This window comes from Manis javanica, chromosome 6 (assembly GCF_040802235.1).
Source record: "Manis javanica isolate MJ-LG chromosome 6, MJ_LKY, whole genome shotgun sequence".
Taxonomy (NCBI): domain Eukaryota; kingdom Metazoa; phylum Chordata; class Mammalia; order Pholidota; family Manidae; genus Manis; species Manis javanica.
This window is the reverse complement of record NC_133161.1, coordinates 54,865,358-54,887,807: the sequence shown is the minus strand read 5'-3', so window position 1 is coordinate 54,887,807 and position 22,450 is coordinate 54,865,358. Positions and strand designations below refer to the sequence as shown.

General features: G+C 34.3%; 1 long non-coding RNA gene across 1 annotated transcript in view; it reads left to right on the top strand.

Annotated features, from left to right (window-relative positions):
• The window catches only part of LOC118972909 (uncharacterized), a 319,039-nt gene that overhangs the window by 162,411 nt on the left and 134,178 nt on the right, over window positions 1-22,450 (top strand). Inside the window, exon 2 of the long non-coding RNA XR_012132833.1 lies at window positions 19,647-19,729. This is a non-coding gene — a long non-coding RNA (uncharacterized lncRNA). The remainder of the gene's footprint in view (window positions 1-19,646; window positions 19,730-22,450) is intronic.

The following is a 22,450-nucleotide window of genomic DNA, read 5'->3' as shown; positions in this document are numbered from 1 at the left end:
TCAAGTATAACTTCACCCCAAGGAAGGGTGTTATTTTAATTACTGTTGAACCCATTCTGTAGGGAAGCCTGTAAAACGCTTGATGCAGCTATGAGAGTGGCAGTTAATATGCCTTTTGAATCACTGCCACAGACTACAAAGATTGCCATCTGGGGAGGTATTATATTTGTAAGAAAAAATAGTTGAGACTTTTCTTTAAATGAGCTTGTAAATTCCAGTCAATCTTAGGTTCATTTCATTTTTTTTCCAAAAAAATCCTCCCATATGAAATATTAAAAGTGATATTAATTTACCAGAAAAGGAACAGCAATTCTGCATTTCAGTGAATGTCATTATACTCATAGGTTTGATCCACATGTTTATATATTTTCTTATCATATATATGTGTGTCATATATATACATACACACAATTTTTTGTCATCCCCAACTTTCACTGTCATCACCAACAGTAATTTTATTAAGCCTTTGAATTAGAAATGAATCAAATTAATGAAGAATTTTTTTTAAATGTTCAGTTATTTTTAAATAAATTCTTTAATTATCTTGTTTGTCCATTCCAAAAGAAAAGTATTAATTAGAAAGCAAAAGCAGTCTATTAGTTAATTCTGATATTTTTAATAATTGGTCACTCCTGTGTAACTTCCTCTCCCAAGTAACTGTTTTGGCAGATAATATAGGGATATTGGAGTTAGAGGAAACTGGTTAGAATTCAGGCCTCACAGCTTAACTAGTACATTGTTCTGAGACAAGGCATGAAAACATCTGGTGCCTCAACTTCTTCATCTGGGAAATGGGAAAAATGATACTTTCCCAATTTCACAGGGTTATTGAGAAGAATCAAACATGATGGCTACCAAAGTGTTTTATGCATAGAGAAATTTTATGTAAATCTAAAATAATATTATTTCCCCAAAGTTTTAAATTATTCTGGATAGTTGAGCCTTTCCTGTCCTTGAGAGGATACTTTTATGGCAAATGCATAGATGCTCTCAGATAAAAATTCTAAATTTCAAGGAGACTCTAAATCAGACATTAAATTAATTCTTGTTAAAGTTCTTTTTGCACTGTGCCTTTTAGCAAATTATACAGGTACCTGAAATATAATGAAAAAAAAAAACCCTGATTATTTTAGTGGTAGATTCAATTGATCTAATTATAAATACTAAAAAAAAAACTGCCCATAATCTTTTTTTCAAAACACTCCAGGTTAAGCTTCACACTCTGTTGACATTTTAAATTACTTAGCAGGAAACCTTCTGATATTTATCCTTCCATTTGCTAAAGTTCCTCTTAGTTCAAAGCCCCTATGGAATTGCAAACTTACAGGCACTAACTTAGTGTAAGTAAAATACACAAGCAAAAGGCTCTGAGTACATTGGACTTCATATAACACCTTTGCCATTAAGGACTATCAGGAAAATTTTTTCAACATCTACATTGAAAAGCAATTCATAATGTTTTTAGGGAATAATGGTTAAACAATTTTTCACTCAGGAATTTTATTCATTAAATATTTGAATTACTACGTGGAAAATATTTTTCAGTTTCGCTCTCTCATCTCCTTCCCTCTTGCAGCCCCATATATGTAGTCTACAGTCAAGAAGGAGGCATCTCTGGACCAGTGCTTGTGTCTATGCCCATGTTCATCTTTACTCAAATAAGATGTCTTCTCAGAATATATACCCTCATCATTTGGATTTTATTTTAATAGTGATATTTTCCTCACCTGATGGTTTTTGCACAAATGTAAATATTTTATTTGAGCAAAATTAATATTGCTCTTCAATTTGAAGAATCTAATGAAAAAAATTAAGCCTATTTATTATCTGCTTTAAAAAATGTATTTTTATTTATTCCTTCTCCTTCCATTCTTTTCTATTTTACTGGACATATTTTTTATCTCTGCAGTAAGTGTTCATTTACAAAAATAAAGCATTTATGCTCCTATGTGATGGATCAATTATGGTTTTGTATTCCCTGTGCTTTAATCATTCTTTGAGGCAGAATCTTTGTGACAATAAGTTTGGCCACCCAGTACAACTCTTAAGGGTCTTACATACAGGAACAGGTAATGAAGTCTAGAAGCATCTGTTGCTCCAGTTACATTTCCACATAATGGACTTTGCTAATTGCATGAGATAAATTTACGTGGTTTGGCTAGTTCTTGCAAGAGCCCAGCATAAACTTGTCCTTCAGCTGCCCTCTAACAGTTCTTACTCTAAATATTCCAAAACATCCCTGAACAATCTGCTTAATATATAAGATGAGGCCATTGAAACTTACAGGCATCTTTTAGGTTCAGACCAGCAGCTGAGTACATTTTTGAGTGTCTTGGTTAAGGAAGCATTTATATTCAAAATGTTTAATGAGTTTCTTAAGTTAGGCAGAAGAATAAGATGCAATCAAGATGTGTTTCCCCTGTGATAAGTGGAAGATTGTTGAAGAGTATTAAAAGTTGAACAGCTGGCCACTGTTTATGAAAACAGCCGGGCTCTTATCCATAAGACAGGAAAGAGAGTCAAAAGCCAAAGTCTCCTTTCAAGATACAGCTGGATGACTTTGAGAGTTCCGGGAAATTTTTAAACCCATGGCAGATATACCTTTTCCTCCCTTGCAGATAAAGGAAGAGTAAGAAAATATCTTAAGAATAAAAATATCTTAATTGGTTCTATAATTTATATTCTACCAAACACATGTATCCCTTTTGGGAAAAAATATTTTGTTAGCTTTTACAAGAAGTAAGAACAGGTGAGTATATAAAAATAAGAGGAAAGAAAATTAGTTAATGGAAAATGGAGAAAAAATGTGTAAAACAAGTAATATGGCTAATAGTTCAGTTTAATTTCTCTTATGGTCTCCTTATTGACTGTAAATGTAATGAGCAAGTTTCTAAATCAATTATTTGGAGTCCTTGCAACATATCTGTTGCATAGCAGATTCAGGTAGTTTATGGCCAAAGGGATTTACTCAGAAAAGGAGCTCTGGATAGGAAAATTAAGGAGGAAGTAAACTGAATGCTTCATTTGTACATTGTTCTATTTATCAATTTAGTTTTATTCTTTCATGTGGTGAATATTTATTTACTGGCAGAGAAAAATTTCATCTATCTCAGACATAAGTAGGAATCAGAGATTGAGTGACCAAGAAAAAAAAATCAAGGTTAAAATACAACTTTGCAGATAAATTCCTCTGTGTTAGGCAGTTGTATTTTGGAAGTATCAAAATGACCCTCTTTTAACAGGTGACATGAGTTTTGCAAAACAAATACCTGGTTCCCCAACATAAATACAAATCTGGTCAGAATCCTCCCCATACATAACATCTGTAAGTGTTGCATTTGATGCTTTCCTTTCTCTTTACAATGCTACTAAGTTCTGATAAAACAATTGGTTATTAGTTTGGGCAAGGGAATTTAAACTGTATGCATGGAAAAATGAATATACATCTACAAGTTTTACAATGAAAATGAAGCTGTAAATTCAGTTCTTTTGTTCAAGTGGTTAAATTTGAAATCAAAAGAAAAGATCAAGATGAAATACAGCATTAAATAAACAATAGTTTTTAAAGCACATATGTCATACATCTAGGTTTTCAAATAAATCAGGTTAAATTAGCTATTTCATTTTATTCTTATTCTAAACTACTTGTGAATTGTGCAGTAGGATTTGTCGTTTGATTAAAAAAATCAGTATAGTTTTTTATTTCTTTTTTGGGTGAAGCAATTTTCAAGCCTTATTATTAGAAATCTCCAAAGGACTTGACAAATAAAGCTAAAGATTTGGCATTTCCTTTGAGAAAATTCAAAACCAGACAAACAAAAAAACTTCTCATGTAGTCATTAAGTCTCATTCAATAAGAAACATTTACTACTTTTCCTCTGTTACCATTCTTTCTCACCCGAACAAACATTCTTTGAGTTAAATTCAACATGCAATGAATCTTGATGTTCTAATACTACTGCACTTGCAGATAGAAAATAAATGCTTTTAGTTAAGTCACTTCAGCAGAAGCCTGGACTTTCTTCTTGGGTTGGTGGAATTCTAGTGAGAAAGAGCCTGAGAACCTTAATGTGTGAAGATGCAGCTCTGAAGCTTCAGGCAACCCCAGGGAAAGAGGGGAGGTTAGGGCTAGCCCAGAAGCTGCATGGTATCAGAAGCTGGTTGTGCCAAGAGGCCAAGTGCATCTCAAAGCACGGAAAAGGAGCAATGAGTTTTAAGACGCACGCGCTTGGCCCCAGCCTTTTGATCTGTAGAATAAATACGGTACCACCATGGCACACATCAGGGAAATCTATGATCCTGTCTTTTCTTCTTGCCTTAGATCAACCCTCATGGTACCTGAGCCATCTTCAAGGTAAATGGGCTTTTTGTTACCATAATAGTCTAATAATATTCTGAGCCACTAATACTGTCAAAAGCCAATGAAGAAAGTGGCATCAACATTCAACAGAATCCAGTTCTACCAGCTAGAAATAATGTGTACTATTTCTAGCATTTAACATATATTTTTGGAGGAAATATTTGCTAAAAGTAAAAGTAAGTTACTTTCAAGGCTACAAATAATGTTTCTTTAATCCTCACATATTCCGAGTACATTAGATAAGCTTTTTGAGCAATATTTTGTAAAGGAAACATATAATGTGGATGTTGAATTACCAGCAGTGATAGAGAACAGCAGAAATTGAAGTGATTTCCAAATGAAAGGCAACTACCAGAAGAGTTTCCACTTCGCTGCTATCTAATGATAGGCAGGAAACACATTTATCCACTACATTAGTAGAGTATTAATAAAACCACAGTCAGTTTTGAAGTCTGCTGGTTTTTATAAAAATGCTAAAAGATTAAAATATAACACACACATCAGTCCACAAAGTAGCTGACTGATAAATTTAGAATTGTATTATATTTTCTTAATTACGATTCTTTCCCATGTTACTGGAAATGCATTTTGTGAATTTATATGTCCTTTAGTTAACTCTTTGAATGAAAGTGTACTTCTAAATATATTTTATTGATCAGTTTTCACTTTACTTAAAGGAATCCCACATTGGAATAAATGATATCTTTGATTCATTAGAATAGGCATGATGTTACTGTTTTTCCCAGTTTTGTCTGTGCATCTGATTCATGATCTTTACTATATTGTTTTTTCCTTCATTTCAGAACTATGTTGCTGATATTATATACTGGTACATGAATTTAGGTTTTATACTCAAATTTAAGAACAATACCTTTGTTTAACTGCAGCTGAATAATTTGGGAAGGTACTCAATAACCAATTGCACAAGATTAATTTCAATCTGGCACTGCAGAGAGTTCTATCATGTAGCAGAAAGTTTTTTTGGAACAATGTTAGACACTCTTTACTATTTTACTGTCTCTTGACAGAAATTTATAGTGAAGGTCTTACAGAGTAATTTATCAGCAACCTTTAGAATTCACACTTTTACAAACCATGGATCCTCAGTTGAAGGAATATATAGCTTGCAGTTTTGCAACAAGATGTCAGTGGAAGGCAGTTTCTGACCAGGGTTAAGTTTTTCAGAGAAACTGATCTGGGTGACTTGGACTTTGGTTAGACTCCTTGAGGCCCAGTCTTGAAAGAAGCTGAAAAGAACTGTAGCAGGGCTCTGAGTGATCCTGCAAGATATGTAAACACAGATGCAGCAGACAGAGGCAAGCAGCCCAGCAAAGAGATTGGGCCAAAGTCAGGGCAGTTAGCACATTGTGAAGCAGAGTTGCCCATGTGGGCCTCAGAAAATAAACAAAACTGTTGTGTGCATGTGTTTTTAAAGAAAAGCTTCAAAGCAGGCTTGAAATTTTGTAGAAAGATCATGAAAATGAGGATTATATATGTTCTATTTATACCTTTTGCAAAAAAAAAAAACAACTGTAAACAGATCTTTTTTGTGTATATCTTTAAAGAGAAAATGTCCATTTAAAAATAATTTACTTTCAGGTTCTTTTAAGCATAGCTAGGCCCTAACATTCATTTTATCAAAACCATATTTTAAAAATGTGCCACACCAATGCAAAATGTGAATACTAGGAGAGATTGGGGGAGGGGGGTGGTATGTGGGAACTCTGTGTACTTTATGATAATTTTTTCTGTAAACAAAAACTGTAAAAGAAGTATATTAATTAAAAAAATATTTCTAGAGGATATTAAAACTGACACCATAATTCATGATAGGGTAGATTATTTTTCTCCTTTCACTGTCTACTATCATAGAATCAAGATTAGAAGTGCTTTGTATGTATTTATAATAGAAACAAATGAATATTACATAATTCATCTGCTTCCTTAAGAAAATGGGTGAGACTGAAATGTATCTAAAATATATCTTTTGAAATTAATAATTTACCCTTCCTGTGTTTTTACATAGAAAAAAGCCAAACAGAATCAATATGTATATATTTATATATTTCTCTTCTCTGTGTGGTGAGGGAAGAGAGGAATTTTGTAGTAGTATTTTTCAGCGATAGATAAATAAGATCTTTTTTCTTAAAAATCTTTTGAAAATGATAAAGGTGTATGTGCAGAAGTCAATTAAAAACCCTCCTATTTGGTAATTTAAATAACTATTAATATATTCACATTAGCCCTCATTGTGTTTGGGTGTAGGTGTGGATAATGCATATTTTTCAAAATCTAATCCTAACAGAGAGAGAGAGAGAGAGAGAGAGAGAAACAAACAAACTGAAGCATGATTTTCCAGGGGAAACTATTAAAGGGTACTTTCCAGTACAAGCTTAATTTCCAGCCATTTGTCTTGTGCCACTTCCTTTCTTTAAATATGACTTCTGATTTTGCTTTGTTTGAGAAATAACAGCAAGCTGAGTAGAAGGACCTGAGTTACAAAAGAGAAGTCTGAAGTCTTGACAAAGAAAAATATTCTTTCTACTTCTGTCATGTGATTTCCAGAATCAGAATTTATGGAGGCCTGAAGTTCTTGGCACTACCTGATATAGCTGGCATTCGTGATCTTTCTAACCACAGCATCCCAAAGCTGAAAAGAATCAGTCAGGTAGAATTCACATTGATTTTTTTCCTTCAATGAAATTCATTGTATAGTAGCATATGTTTAAGGGAGTGTGTGAGTTTTATTGCAGGTCAGAAAGGCTGCAGTTCTAATCCAAGATTCACAAAGAAAATAGCATACAAAGACCAGTGTGAGACTACTGGGCTGGAGGCTGGAAGGTTCCAGTGTGTAAACCATATTCCTGTCTGATATGTGTGCAACAATAGGGTAAGAAAAATGAAAACTTTCTTTGTGGATAGGAGACAGTCTTCATTTTAGGGCTGTTGCTTTATTTAAAGATTGTTGGTTGGATTCTTGCAAGGCCAGAATGATTCTGAGTATGGTGTTTTGTGAAGTGCATAAACCATTTGTGAACTCGAGGGGAATATTAAATATATTTCACCTGCCAGGAAGTTAATCAGTCAACCACAGCTCCTTATTCAACACAATTTATTGAACACCTGCCATATTAGAGGAACCATAACAAGCAGGTGGTGAACTGAAATGGCAACACTGCCCTCAAGGTGCTTATAATCAGAAGAAAATAAAGAGGATGGCAACTAAGATTTACAAAGGCCTCCTGTTTACAGTATTTCACATACATTTATGAAGGATGGTTGCGGCATGCTAACTAGATGCAAAACCATCATCAGGGACAACATATACATACGTAATCAGTGGCAGGTATTTGTGTGGGCATGTGAGTGTGTGAACATGTGTGAGGGGTGGCATTTGTCTTTAGTCTGGGATGACTTTAAGGGAGATGTGAAACAGACTTCCGAAGGAAAGGTAGGAAACAAGAAAGGCTTTGTAATTAGGAGATAGAAATCTGTGTGATGTGACTATTTAGAAATAAATACTGTGTCAGATTGTAGTAACCAAGTAATTAGCTGTTAGCTTTCCAATTCAGAGTATTAGCTTGATTTTGAAACTAATTGGGAACAGTTAGAAGGTTTTGAGCAGGGGAGTGTTGTAAATGAAAATTCACTTAAAGAAGTCTGTCTTCTATTTGCAGGACAAATGTTTAAGACACTACAGGTAGACTGATAGAAAGCGGAATACTTATCTTTCTAATCACATAGGAAAGTTCTGGACAGATCAGAAGGGGTAGATTCAGCTTTAGTTAATCACATCCATTCTATGCCTGTTAACTCCTCAAGACAATTAGAATTATAACAAAAAATTATTATGAAGATAGGATAAAATAATATAAAAATAGCACACAGTAGGCACTTAAATGACTTAGTTTAATCTGAATCTAAAATAAAAATCCAATGATAAAAATTATAGTAATAGTTTGCTATATGACCTCCAAAATAAACTTTGCTTTTTTAGTAAGTAGATATTTTAGTTTTATACACAGTAAGGATATCCAGAGAAAATTTACATTCAGCATAATCTATATACCTCTAATACCATCTCACATTCAGAAAAAGAAAAAAAGGTAAATCTTTCTTATATATCATTCCATTTTTTTGCCAAATGAGAATCTGTAGTAAATCTAAGGGATGTTTAAAAAATTGTTTTTAAATAATCTTATTCCTGAGAAAATTCACAGGGCTGTGATCAGAATCATTTTGAACACAGTGTACAATGTTTCTCTTCAACCAGTCAAATGAATGCTTTAATCTCAGTCCACTAATCTGATTTATCTTTCTTTATCAAATAGAATCTCAAGGATGTACCTGTTTTTAAGTTGAGCATACAAACAAAAAAGAACAACAAGATTTAAAAAATATGAATTGAATGATTTAACATGAAACATTGTTTTAATCCTATTCTAATCCCATTGTTCTTTGGGTTTAAGGACTCAAAATATAAATCATATATATACATATATATATATATATGTTTATGACATATAAATAAGCAAGGGAAGGTTTTATGTTTGTTCATTCATTTGGAGTCCCAACTTTAAAGTCTGACAGTCCTATTTTTGCAATTGAACTTCTCTTACTGATTCTGAGGTTCTGGCAGAGTTAACCTACCCTCTAGAGTTGCTATATTAAAAGAGTTTACATATGGAAAGCAGCCTAAAGAGCACACACTTATCAAATACCTCACTCTTTACTTTTTCTTTAGTTTTAGTTACAGTGTCATTCCAAATACAAATAGACTCAAACCTAAAATAACTAAGAATAATAATATAATAATTATTACATATAATGAATAAAAATAATCATTTGCATTTACTGTGCATTGTACAGTTTACAAATGCTTCCAGGTTTATTATGTTGGAATGGACAGAACAACTATTACCATTGCCATTTCAGTTTACAAATGCTTCCAGGTTTATTATGTTGGAATGGACAGAACAACTATTACCATTGCCATTTCACAGAATTTATTCTGAAACTCAAAACAATTTAGAGAAATATCAGAGATGACACAATTAATAAATGTTATGGCCAGATTGAAACCTAGATGTTCCCCACTAAGGGCAGATCTGTCATTCTAAACTGCTGTTGTCTGAGGACTAGGGAGAGCAAGACAAGTAGATAGATGAATGGCAAATTCATGGTAGAAGGTAAGGATGGAGTGATAAGCCAGTACTAATTTTATGTGTCAAGATAGATGACAAGTTTTCAACGTAAGTTTAAAAGAGTACTTGAGATAGAATTAGGAATAAAACCATGTGTATAAAAAGAAATAACAGGGGATTGAGAAAATATTAAAATTAATTGTAATAGAAAATATCAAGAACAGGTTTGTAAGTCCTTTTAAAAGGGCTAGCACACTTGCCTATTCATTAATGCAGAGTCTGATACTTTGTATTTAAGGCACATTTTCTAAAAATTTACTTGGTTATTTCTTAAACTAGTAACATTATCACATTTCTTCACTCCCCTAATTCCCCCACAATACACTCAAATTTTAAAGATACAAGAGAGGATGCAGCAAAAAGTTTCCCTGTCAAGCCTTTTTATCCTAAACACATAGGTACTATTTTCTATCAGTGAGCATTCAACAAGAGAGGCAGAACTGGTAGAAGGTATAAAGATGAGACAGATAGATAGATAGATAGAGAGATAGATAGATAGATAGATTGATAATCTCTATCTCCAGATAATCTCTGATCTCTATCTAAATATGATATACACTATATATACACATACATACATACACACACATATATGTGTATATTTATGTGTGTTTGTGTATATATATATATATATATATATATATATATATATATATATATATATATATATATGATTGTGGAATCTGGCTAAACAAGCCTGAAATTTGTAGGACAGCCAACCAGGAAGGGAAGATGAATGGCAGACTCAAATACACTAGCCCTGGGTGGGGCTATCATATGTAAACGATCAGGAAAGGTATATCTTGAGCAGAATGGAACTCTGTAGTCACAGGCAGAAGCTGTTCTCCACAGATGGAATTTCTTTTTTCTCTCAGAAAAATCTTAGAACTGCTTTTTTTTTGCCTTCTAATAGATTCAGTCAAGATGGGAATGTAATTCAGGATAAGCTCTCTTACTTCTAATCAATTGATTGGGAGCTTTCTTGAAATAAATATATTTGATATTATATAATATTCTCTTAATATCATGTATTATATAATATTCTCTTAATATCATGTTGCATGTTTTTGCTATAGTATTAAATTTTTGTAGCAATATTTGTAAGTGAAAAAGTTGTGACTTTGTTTTAGCTTTTCGTCCTCTGTCAGATTTTGGCATAAGTTTAACCACAGTTTAACTTAAAATAACTAGAAACCTTTTCCTTTTATTCTTTGTGAAAGTGACTATGTTACTGGACTTTTCTAGAGTTGGACTATAAATAGTCTTGGCTTGGAGTCTTTTTTGGGAGAGCTGAAGTGGGTATGTTTGGCAATTTTTTCTATTTCTTTCAATTATAAAATTAGCCCATTCATAGTCTGTTTTCCTTTTGGAACAAATTTAAATAAATTACATATTCCTAAAAGTGTATCTGTTTCATTCAAAATGTTCAATATTTTTTGCATAAGTTTGGGTAAGCAAAGCAGTCTCTTAGAATTCTTGAATTTCTTCTGTAACTATACATATATGCTCCTCATAATTTCTTAATTTATGAAATTGTGTTTTCTCTTCCTTCTTCTCTCTTGTGCCTCTTTAAAAAAGTTTTAATTCAGCTAAAATTTTGTTTGTGAAGTGGTATAAATAGAGGTTAAAAGCATGGTCCAAGATGTACTTATTATCTCTGAAACTGTGGATTCTAGATTCTTCAGTTTCCATGCTGTAAAATGGGGTAATATACTATTTATTTCAAATAATGTTTATTTTTAGGGTTAAGCAAATTAATGAACAATAAGTACTTTGTACAGTGCTAATTATTATTGTTGCTGCTGTTGTTATTATAATTTTTCCCCAGGGAGGCAGTAATTGGATTTGTTTATTAGTTCTACTGCTTCTGGTTTTCAAATATAATGATTTCTTTTTGCTTTCCTTAGGATTATTTTATTACTTTTCCACTGATGCCAAGATTTTTGCTGTATTTTTTTTATTTAATCAAGTCAAACTTTTATTGGTTGAACCAACCTTCACTAGGTTTTATAAAAAGATCTAATGGACATAATCGGAGTTCCTTCTTGTTCAGAAATATTTGTTAGGTAACTTTATGGTTGAAGGGCATTTGTGATTGGTTAACATTTCTTGTGTTGTAGTTTCTCTCCTGAAGGATTTTGCAGGCATTGCTTTATAGTTTTTTGAGTTATGGGATTTAATGTTTCTTCAGAAATTCCTGTGGCCATCTTGATGATTTTTTTGCCTTAAAAGCGACTTCATATTCTTTGCTAGAATGTCTGATGAAGTCTTTATTTACCTTTGAAATCCAGAAATTTTATTTTTTCATGTGGTTCATTTTGCATCAATTTATCTGAGAGACAATTTGCTGTTATAGTGTGAAAATTCAAGTCATCTTTCATATATGAAAATTAAAAAAATTATTTAAACATATTTGTACTATTTCCATACCAGAATTTAATACAGGAATGCCAATTATATATATGTTGGATCTCTTTTGCTTACATTAAATATCTATTAGTTTCTGTCAAATTCTTTTAACTCTATATTCATTTCCATTTTTTTTTCTAACTCTGGTACTTTGTATCCATTGTGCAATCAGCATCGTCTGTACTAATTTGTTTAGTATCATGCTCATTTCTTTGACTTTTTAAATCTTCCAGTTCTTTCTTAGACTCTTCTAGCTCATGTTTCATCCTCTTTTGTCTGACCATCTCCCTCCTGAGCTCTTATCTCTGTCCTTTGTGTTTTTGATCATTTAAACCAATAACGTATTAAAATTCTGTAAATGCACACTGCAACAGTTCAACATTTTCTTCTGATTTCTAGTGACATAGACTGGTGAATTGTTTGACTACCATTTGTTTAAAAATTTATTTATTTATTTTTTATTTTTTTTATTTTGGTAATACACAATTACATGAGCAACATTGTGGTCCCCACCCCATTATCAAGTCCCCACCACGTACCCCATTACAGTCACTGTCCATCAGCATAGTAAGATGCTATAGAATCACTACTTGTCTTCTCTGTGCTATACTGCCTTTCCTGTGCCCCCCTGCTACATTATGTGTGCTAAAATAATGCCCCTTATTCCCCTTCTCCCACCCTCACCACCCACCCACCCCAGTCCCTTTCCCATTTGTGTTTATTTTTCCTTTTCCTCATTCTTTCCTCAACAAATGTATATAGGTCCTCTGCTTGTTTCTTTTAATTTTTTCAGTTCTGAAAGAAGTAAAAGCTTTTGTTCCTTGGATTAGCCATTTGCAGGTGTTTCATGTGACAGATGGGCCATACCCATACTGCTAACTTGCAGAAATTGTAACATAACTCAGGTTTTCAGTGAGTTCTTTGCGCCTTTTCTTCACTGCGCAGTCTGGCAGTAATAAAGTCTGGCAACTGTTGGATTGCTCACGATGAGAATCTCTTCTTCTCCCTGTTCACTGACAGGCCAAACCAGGCTTGTATATCAGCGTGATTGCTAAATCAGCCTTTACCACCTCTGTGTCTTAAAAACAAGTCAGGTCTGGGGACTATGCAGTCACTTGCCAATGTGTTCCATTCCTGTTTCTCCAAACAGGGAATTTTGGCTCTACAACCCAACATACTTCTCCTCTTCTGGCAGGAGTACATTCTGCCAGCCTCTTCTGAGATCCACAGCCACTAGTAATCTCTCTGTACTTCCTTTTATCCACTGGTTGAATTTTACTGCCTTTAGCTGCTTTTGCGCTTATTTGTCGTTCATCATTCCAGCTTTCTCCTAGTTTCAATAAAGACATTACTTGTGTTTTGCTTTGTCCTTGTTGATTTGGGGTTATTTTCTGTGAAGAAGAGGGAAATGTTGGCTTTTATTCTCTCTTTTTAAATCAGAAGTCTTTCATCTGAGTCAAATTTTCTATTAATAGAATTTCACTGTGCATTTGAAGATGCTAAGCAATGAATATCAAGATGAAATGATTTTATGTGCCTAATGATCTTGTGTTAGATTGTGTTTCTCACTTCATTCTTATAGCAAGCTGTATATCAGTGCTATAATAGGTCACATAACTGATGATTTATTTACTCAGCTTTAGCCAAAATATATTTAACTTACTGTTCAAAACTCCATAATCTACCAGGTAGTTACCCACAGTTATATGGATTGGAAAAGAGTGACATTTTTAAGAGTAGCTTCCACTGATTATTGATGCCAGTAATTATTTAATTGATTCAGTTGTTTAAAAGAATTAGATGTTTATTTAGGCAAAGAATACTATGAACAACTCATTTCTTTTCTAGAGCATACCCTTTCTTTTAGGAAAGCAACATAGTTACTCTTTTGAATTTTAAAATGAGAAATACGTTAGACCTAAACATATTGACAATGATATTGTCTTTAAAATGGCCAACAAGATCATGGGCTAGACCCCTGCTAACTTTCTGATCCTATTCCCTGTTCCTCTTGCCTTCATTCATTCTGCTCCAGCCACAGTGCTTTCCATGCCCTGAGCATGACAGTCCTGTATTGAACTCAGAACTTCCTTGGCTTTGGCTATTCCCTATAGCCAGAATCCTTTCATCATGTCCACAGGACTTGCTTCTTCACCTTTTCAAGCCTCTGTCTAAATGTCTCCCTCTCTGTGAGATTTTCTTAGCCAGAGAAAATTTCTATTCAAATAATAACATCAGCCACCCCAATCTCTATTAGTATTTGTTTCATCTATCACTTGTTTTCTCGCATTAAAATGTAAATCATGGGAGAAGGGCTTTTTTTCTGTTCTATTCACTTACATATCATCGGTTCCTATCACAGTACCTAGGTGTTCCATAATTACTGATTGCACATACCACAGTCATTTTCTCTCACAATCATATTTTTTATTACTTCTATATTTAAAAATTATAACTTGTAAATGCTTCATTTTCATTCAAATGCTGGAGACATATGTCTAGAAAGTTATTTTTACCCTTTGAAACTATATTTTTAATTTAATTTTGTTTTTATTTAGGATTGGCAGATAGTTGTCCTTCCCCTGCTCCTTCTGTAAGGCAAAGTCAGCTGCACTCAAGGGTACTCTTGTGGCAAGTCTGCAGAATTTCTCTGCGTCAGTGGGAAAAATGTAGATCCAGTCTCGTGGGATCCTGCAGATCCTTGTCCTGCCTTGGAGATATTTGCTACCTATTTTCTAACTGTGGTCCAAATTAAGGGGAGACTGTCCAGATTTGCTGCCGAAGACATCAGTCTACCAGAAGTACCAGAACATTACTGAAGTCCTTGAGCCATGTTAGAAACCTAAAACAGCAATTAAGATTGTATTTTAGAAGTTTTTGAAGGGACCACTTAAAAAATGGCTCAGTTTTGGAAATGAAATCTCAACAAAATGGAAAAACTTAAGTGTGGTGACCAACGACTACAAATGGTGCACAATCAACCACCCTAGCCATAGTGGCCAACAACAATAAACCTTTATTCCTACATTCATGGGTCTTCTGGTTGATGTCAGGCTAGTATGAGAGGGACATCAGCTGTATTTGGCTGTAAGCTGAGGGTTCAAGTTTGCTCACTGTGTGCGTTCAGGGACCCAGGACGAAGGGGTGTTGATTCCCAGGGCCATGATCACTGCCGGGCAGCAGAGCAAGTGAAACCATGTGATTCTCATCTGCATCTCAGCCTGCAAGGTTCACACTATCACTTCCATATCTTACTGACTGAAGCAAGTCACATAACCAACCAATGTCTGTGGTGTGAAGAAATACCCTCTACCTCTAATGACAGGAATCGGAGAGTCTCAGCCCTTAAGATTTGAATGTATATGAGTGTGTGAAGAGTTGGGAATAAAGATTCAGTTACCCGCATTGAGTAACAACAGATATATGCTAGACTACTTATAAATTGAGATTACAAGCTACAGGGGTGATTGTTTTGCTGAGTAAGGCTGTATATTAGGTCCCGTATTAGTCAGGGTTCTACTGAGAAACAGCACCAATGGGATGTGTGTGTGTATGTATGATATATACATACATGTATGTATATATGAGACCTGTAATCATGGAGGCTGACCAATCCTAAAATCTGTGGGGTGAGTAGGCCAGCCGGAGCTCCAGGAGACCTGAGGGCGTGGTTTAGGCCTGAAGGCTGGCAGGCTAGAGATCCAGGGAAAGAACCAGTGCTGCAGTTCCAGTCTGAAGGCACAACAAAAAGCCAGTGTCCCAGTTTGAAGGGCATCAGGAAGAATTCTCTCTGACTCAGGGAGGCCAGCATTTTTGTTCTATTCAGGCCTTCAACTCATTGGATGAGGCTCACTTTAGGAAAGGCCATATACTTTTCTCAGTATACCAGTTTAAATGCTAATCTCATTCAAAAACACCATCATAGAAACACCCAGAATAATGTTTGACCAAATATCTGAGCACTCTATGGCCCAGTCAAATTGATACATAAAATTAGCCATCACAAGCCCTGTTTTTTTTTGTTGTTTATGTGTTGATTTTTCATGACAAGATGAGAGTAGCTGAGTGAACATTCACTCCTTTTATGTCTTTTTCTTACTGAGTTCTCTAACTCTTCTCTAAATAAATAGTAAGCCAGCCAAACTTTGAAGAGTATAGGTTTCAAGGGATTCCAAATCATTAGCTCGCCTTGAGTGCCCATGAAAACTTGGTCTGGCTGTGTTCCTAGGGTTTGTGCATGTGGCACTTGGCAACTTGAGAAAGCAGTAGTTCCCTTTCCTCCAAGAGAGAGCCACACTCTGTGGGAACCTTAAGTCTTCATTCACATGACCTCATTGTGGAACTCAACATAAAAACAGTGGGTAGAGATCTCTGAGGCTACTTAATAGTATGGTGGTGCATGAAGTTTCTCCTTTTGGGTGTGGTACATAGAAGTTGTGGTGACATTTTTGCTGCTTTCACATGGTGAACCAATGTGTGAGTCAATAAGTGGATTTTTGTGATTTTCTTATTCATTTGCATAATAATAGGAGTGTCCAAAGAGCAGGCTGACACATCCTGCCTTGAGAAGAACAAAATGTCTGAGGAAGACTGTCACCAGTTGAAGTGACATCTTTGGAGTACATTAAAAGTGAGATTATTTGGAACCCAAATGTATGAAATGTCAAGAGAGAATAGGCAAAAGAGGTTTCAGTCTCAGTCCAAATAAAATGATCTAAATTTAATGAACACATAAGACTATATAATCAGTTTTTACAATTGCCTTTAGGGAGAAGAATAATATATAAGAGGCTAGTAGAAGATTCAAGAGAAATAAAAACAGTCCTGGGCATAAAGAAGTTGTAGTTTTCTATGGTTAAAGAACATATGGTAAATGTGTGAAGATGAGGCTGCAAAGACAAGCTATGGCTTTTATCACTGAGGGCCTTGCTGGTGAGGCTAGGGAAATGTTGAGTTTCTGGAAAATTTGCACTGATGATAATGAACAGAACAAAGGGAGCTCTGATCAGAATTTTAAAAAGATCTAAACATTGAAAATGTTCTGGGGGTACCTTTTATGCAAATCAAACTATACACAATGCATACACAAATGAAATTAAAATAATGTCTACAACTTAAATGTCATAATTTTAAGTTCTTTGCAGAGATTCTAATTTTAAAAATCTGGATAAATTCATTGAGCCTAAGCTTTTCTCATATTTTATATTGCATTTGCTTTACTGACAGTCACAGAACATGATTTTATTGCACGCTAGGTCATCTAGCATCCCATGAGATTGGAACTAAGGCATTAGTAGTGCAGATGCATGGACAGCAGAAAATTTTAGGAGGTAGGGTTGAAGAACTTGGTGACTGACTGGCAAAAGAGAGGGTCAGGGATTTGGATGTTTCTAGCTTAGAACCATGGGTAGATTAAAATAAAAACACTTGAAAGAAAGCAAACATTTGGAAGCATATGGTAAATCTAAAATGTAGATTAATGTTTTTGTATCACGTGGAAGTGGTTTGAAAATAAGTGTCCTGGTAATAAGACTCTTTTTCTCAATTTTTATGGACTAAGGTTGTGTTTTTGAAAGTGACAATTTAAGTAATTTTTTCAGAGCCTAATTCAAATTTGAGATTCAGAATCAAAATTTTACCTTTTTTATGACAAACATCATTTATTTGGAGAAAGGTTTAGCATTCGTTACCTAATTGCAAGCATTATTAATTCAGTTGTGTATTATTCGTGATGCCTATGAATGCCTTAAATTTCCCAGGCCAATGCCAATGATGAATGTGAGCAGAAGACTTAGAAATAATAATAAAGGAACCAAATAGTTTCAAAGTTCTAAAGAAATCATTCCTACAGATTTCTGAAATTGCCTTCATTCACTTGACAAATGTTCCTTTGACATAAACAGATACACAGAACTCTGTTTGTAGTCCTATTCTCTGCTATGTGTATGAAAGCGTGTAATCCATTTTTTATGTACTAGTGTGTCTTTGACCTGAATTTATATTGAGAAGGTTGGAATTAAATGAAAGTAATAATGAGGTAATTTTTTTGTGGTATTGCTAATCATGGTACACTTCAGAATGTTGTTTGTGAATATTAACAGAAGTAGAAGAAGATATCACACTAATTCAGGACATGAATTCTGGCATACACACATAGGCTTTTCTCTCCTCTTTCTCTTTCTCCTTCTTTTCCTCCTCTTCATCTTTTTTTCTTTCTCCATGTCCATGAGTATCAAATGCAAAAATACAAAAGGCAAATGGAGCTTACTTCTCAGGTCCTTACTGTTGTTGATCCAGCAGTCTCCTGACATAGTTTTCTTTTTTTGCCCTGGGAAAACATCAGCATGAAGATGGTGACCCTGTACACTTGCTTTAGATGAGGGTAAACAGAATACGATATTACTTGCTTGAATGAAGTAGACTATCCCATGGAGGAGAATAATAGCTGTCTTCTAGTTTCTGTTTTTCTAAAAAGAACAGTGAGGACTAAAAAGGAGAAAGAACTGGAGAGTAGGGTGAAAGATGATTACCTTAAGGATTAGCACTGTTACCCTGGAGAAGTCTGCAAATACTGTTTCTAAGTGATGGGTTGAATGTCTCCGGAGTAAAATGAATTTCAACTAAGGGATTAGCAGTAAATCTTTACAAGAAAATATCTCTCAGTTATTCATTATGATAGTCTGATTTCAATAAGAATGGATATTGTTTCACTCATTAACCATGCTTCTGTATTAATGTTATTTTAGAAGATCAGAAAAAATATACCATTTTTTGAAAAAGTTCAAATTTTGCTAGTTTGATCACACATTCAACTATTTTAGTTATAAAAAATCATCAAAAATGGTTCTTAATCAGTGAAACACAACATTTTCCTGGCCTTCTTAGTGACTTTACAAATTGAAATATTTTAAGTGTTTTAGCAAGAAACCTAGTAGATACAGATTTTGTAGATGCCTCATACATTGCTATATACTCCTCTTGGCATTTATTTTGAAAAAGTAATCAGAAACACATTGCATGCTCAAGGAACAGCATATATGCTACAGGTTAACACGGTAATGGCTCTGACCTTTAACCCTGATGCAACTGTTCTATCCTAACAGCTCTTTGTGAAAGGACACCAAATACTGAAGAAATTGGAAAGGTTAACAAAGTTAGCGGACAAAATAAACTTGATACTGAGAATGAACTTTCACATGTAGCAAAAAAATAAACACTATTCTCTTAGGCTGATCATCAAAGGATGTTTAAGATGCCTATATGCTTCTTAGTGCTAAGTTCATACTCTCTTCTGAGAATTGTTTATATAAAGGGTTACCAAATTCATAGTGAGCCAATTATTGTGAATTCGTAAGAACTAATATGTATGGGATCATTTTAAAATAACTGAAGTCCTAGCATCACTGGGGTGGCAATAATACTTAGGAACTTGCTATTTTTTCAAGTCATTTTCATGACATCCAATTATAAGAGGCATCCTTAAACCTCCTTATATAGGCTTGAGTGAATTATTCCCCTACATAATTTACAGAATTTAAGTGTAAAATATAATCTGAATTCTTGGCTGCTGTAAAGTAATATAAAGCCAGAGTTCTGTTACTGACACATTGTAGTTCACAGCTCAGACTGACTCTGCAATGGGAATTACATATCAGATTACTTTTTTCTTGTAGAAATGGAAAAGAGAAAAGTTACTGTAAAACTCCATGTGATCATCTAGAACACAGTGTGAAAAGGCCATTAAAATGCTGGAAAGGTAAGTGTGTTTTTGACTAGTTACGGTTAACATCTGAAGAGATTCACTAGTATTTCCCCAAATCCATATGTCATACTAAAGATGGAAAGATGGTTTCTCTCTCCTGCACACAGTGCTCCTTAAAAGAAATATCCCAGACTAAAACTCACCAAAGCACTCAAGATGTAATTTTTTTTAAATGAGAAGTACAGATTAGGGATTTCTTATCCCCCTGTATCAAGAAAATAATGTTTACATGAGAGGAAAAGGAAAGGATAGACAAGAATGGTCAAGTCTGGCTTTGCATTTAAAAATCCATTCCTTGAAGGCTTACAAAAATGAAACTTCAGCTGGTCTTATTTTTTAACCCAACAAAGTTCCACTTGTTACATAACTCATTTTACTAATTTATTGTTGGGCTTTGAAAAAGCTTCTCCATTTTGCCAGTCTTTCAAAGTATTGGTTGATGTGGCTAGCAGTCTTTCGGAAAACACCAGGATTAAGAAAGTATTTGCACACCTGCAAAGCTCATTTAATGACTAAAATTGCAAATGCTGCACAAGTAAAACAAAAAATACATATATTTTAGGTTATTTAGTGACCACAGCCATATAACACTATTCAGGCATCCAAGAATGTATGTCTATATATTATGTATTCCAAAATGTAGTTTTGAATGATTATTTCTGCATGTCAAATATTTTGATTTGCTGAAAGAGATAATAAAAATCCTTAACAGAAATGGACAACTATATGAAAAAATGACTGAACAACAAAAACATTAATAATAGACTTTAGAGATCTTGGAAGTCTTAAAGTCAAAGGATAAATGAAAAGAGAAGAAAATACATGTAAATAAAGATGGACAGCATGGCTGATAATTTTTCTAAGGACTTGCATTCAGATGCATTACCTTACATACTTGGACTAAGTAAATTAACTTCCCTGGGAGGTATTCTCTGGATGACTCACCCACCTTTCCAGATGTATAATTTTGTTATTTAAAACTTTTTAGTATTGATTGATTGGTTGATCAAGAGATTTTCATTTTAATGATTTCTAGGTTCCTGAAAATTCTCTCTCTTCTCATAAATTCATTTTAACTGAGGGCTGAGTCTCACCCTGAACTGATTATGGCTTTTTAAGAAGATAGTTTCTGGTGGGGAGGTAGAGCAGGGTTAGAGATCAAGGACTGAAATCATAACCAGAGCAATCGATACCATATGGGAATTCTACCTACTCACTTCTGAAGCCCATGGTAGACATAACTAATGGTTTAGGGAACTTGGATATAGTCTCAGAATCTTCCTTGAGTCTGGCTGTAGGCAGCAACCAGTAGGCCCTTAAATTGGCTCAAATGGTGAAACCTGTTTGCCATCCTGCAGTGATTCACACTCTGAACTTTCATATTTACTTTTCCTTTCTTCCATGGAGAGAGAACATCACTGTCAGCTTCACTGGTGTGAGAGCTAGTCCTGGAGAAGGACATACAGAGACATAGTGCAACTTTTCTAAAGCTGTAGAACTATACCAGACAATCCCCTTCTGATTAAAAGAGGATTTATCAAAATTTCCCTAGGTGACTGCACTAGTGGAGGGGGTGAGGATTTAATAATGTGGGGAACTGTTGACCCACTGTGTTGTATACTTTAAACCATTGTAAGAGTGTATATAAACTATACTTCAATAAAAATAAATGAATAAATAAATAAACTTTGTAAACCCTAGTTTCCTCAACTGTAAAAAGGAAATAATATCTACCTGTGAGGAACAAATGAAATAACTATGTGAAGCAAAAAGAAAAATTTTTTCCTTATCAGATTATAATCTCTTTTATTTCTAAATCATTATTCTCATCCCATGTTCACTGTAACACAGCAAATTAATCAGATTATTGAGTTAATCCAAAATGGAATTCTTCAAGATGTTAGATGTTCACTGACTTTTATTTGTGACAATTATTATAGTTTATACTACTTATCATAATTTTACTGTGGGTACAGGGAAAGAGAAACAAAATTTGCATATGAATCTATGAGTTTGATGCTGTTGATTTAAGGAGGAAAATGATCCTTGAAGACCTTAAAATCAGAGCTTGCTAGAAATTAGCATTGAATGCATTAATGCCCTGCATATATTTTTCAAACTGTGAACAGTTTGCTGCCTAATTTTTAACATTATTTGTGTCTCAGTTTTCCATTCAGAAAACTGTTGACTTTGTAAAGTGTTAATGTTAAGTGAATGGGTACTAAATTATAGATAAGAGGCTGCAAAGGAATGGAGATTCTCATGTGTGTGTGAGAGCACATCTGTAAAATGTAGTCTAGCTTTGACTTCAATCTGTTTTCCCTAGTGTGACTCCCTCAGTCATCACCTGGTTAGTGTTACTGACTCCCAGCTATGTGAAACACTCCAACCATTGGGATTCCTTTTGGAACACATACAATCCAAATCTTCCAATTCAGATTATACGGTTGGGCCTAAGACAGTTAAGAAGCCAGGGAGGAAAAACCTGAAGGCTGTCTGTGGCTAAGGGTTTGGTGTTGTGGGGTTGTGGGTACAGATCTGGGGTGTTAGTTAATATGGGAAGATATTCTGGTTACATCCAGTGTGACATAACCAAACTTGCAAAATCTCTCTCTCTTTATGTCTCTAGCAGTTGCCAGCTAACCTTCCTTCCAGTGTAACCTGAGTTAGGTTACCTTAGATAAACCAGAATGTCAGTTTCTCTGCAGTTTTTCA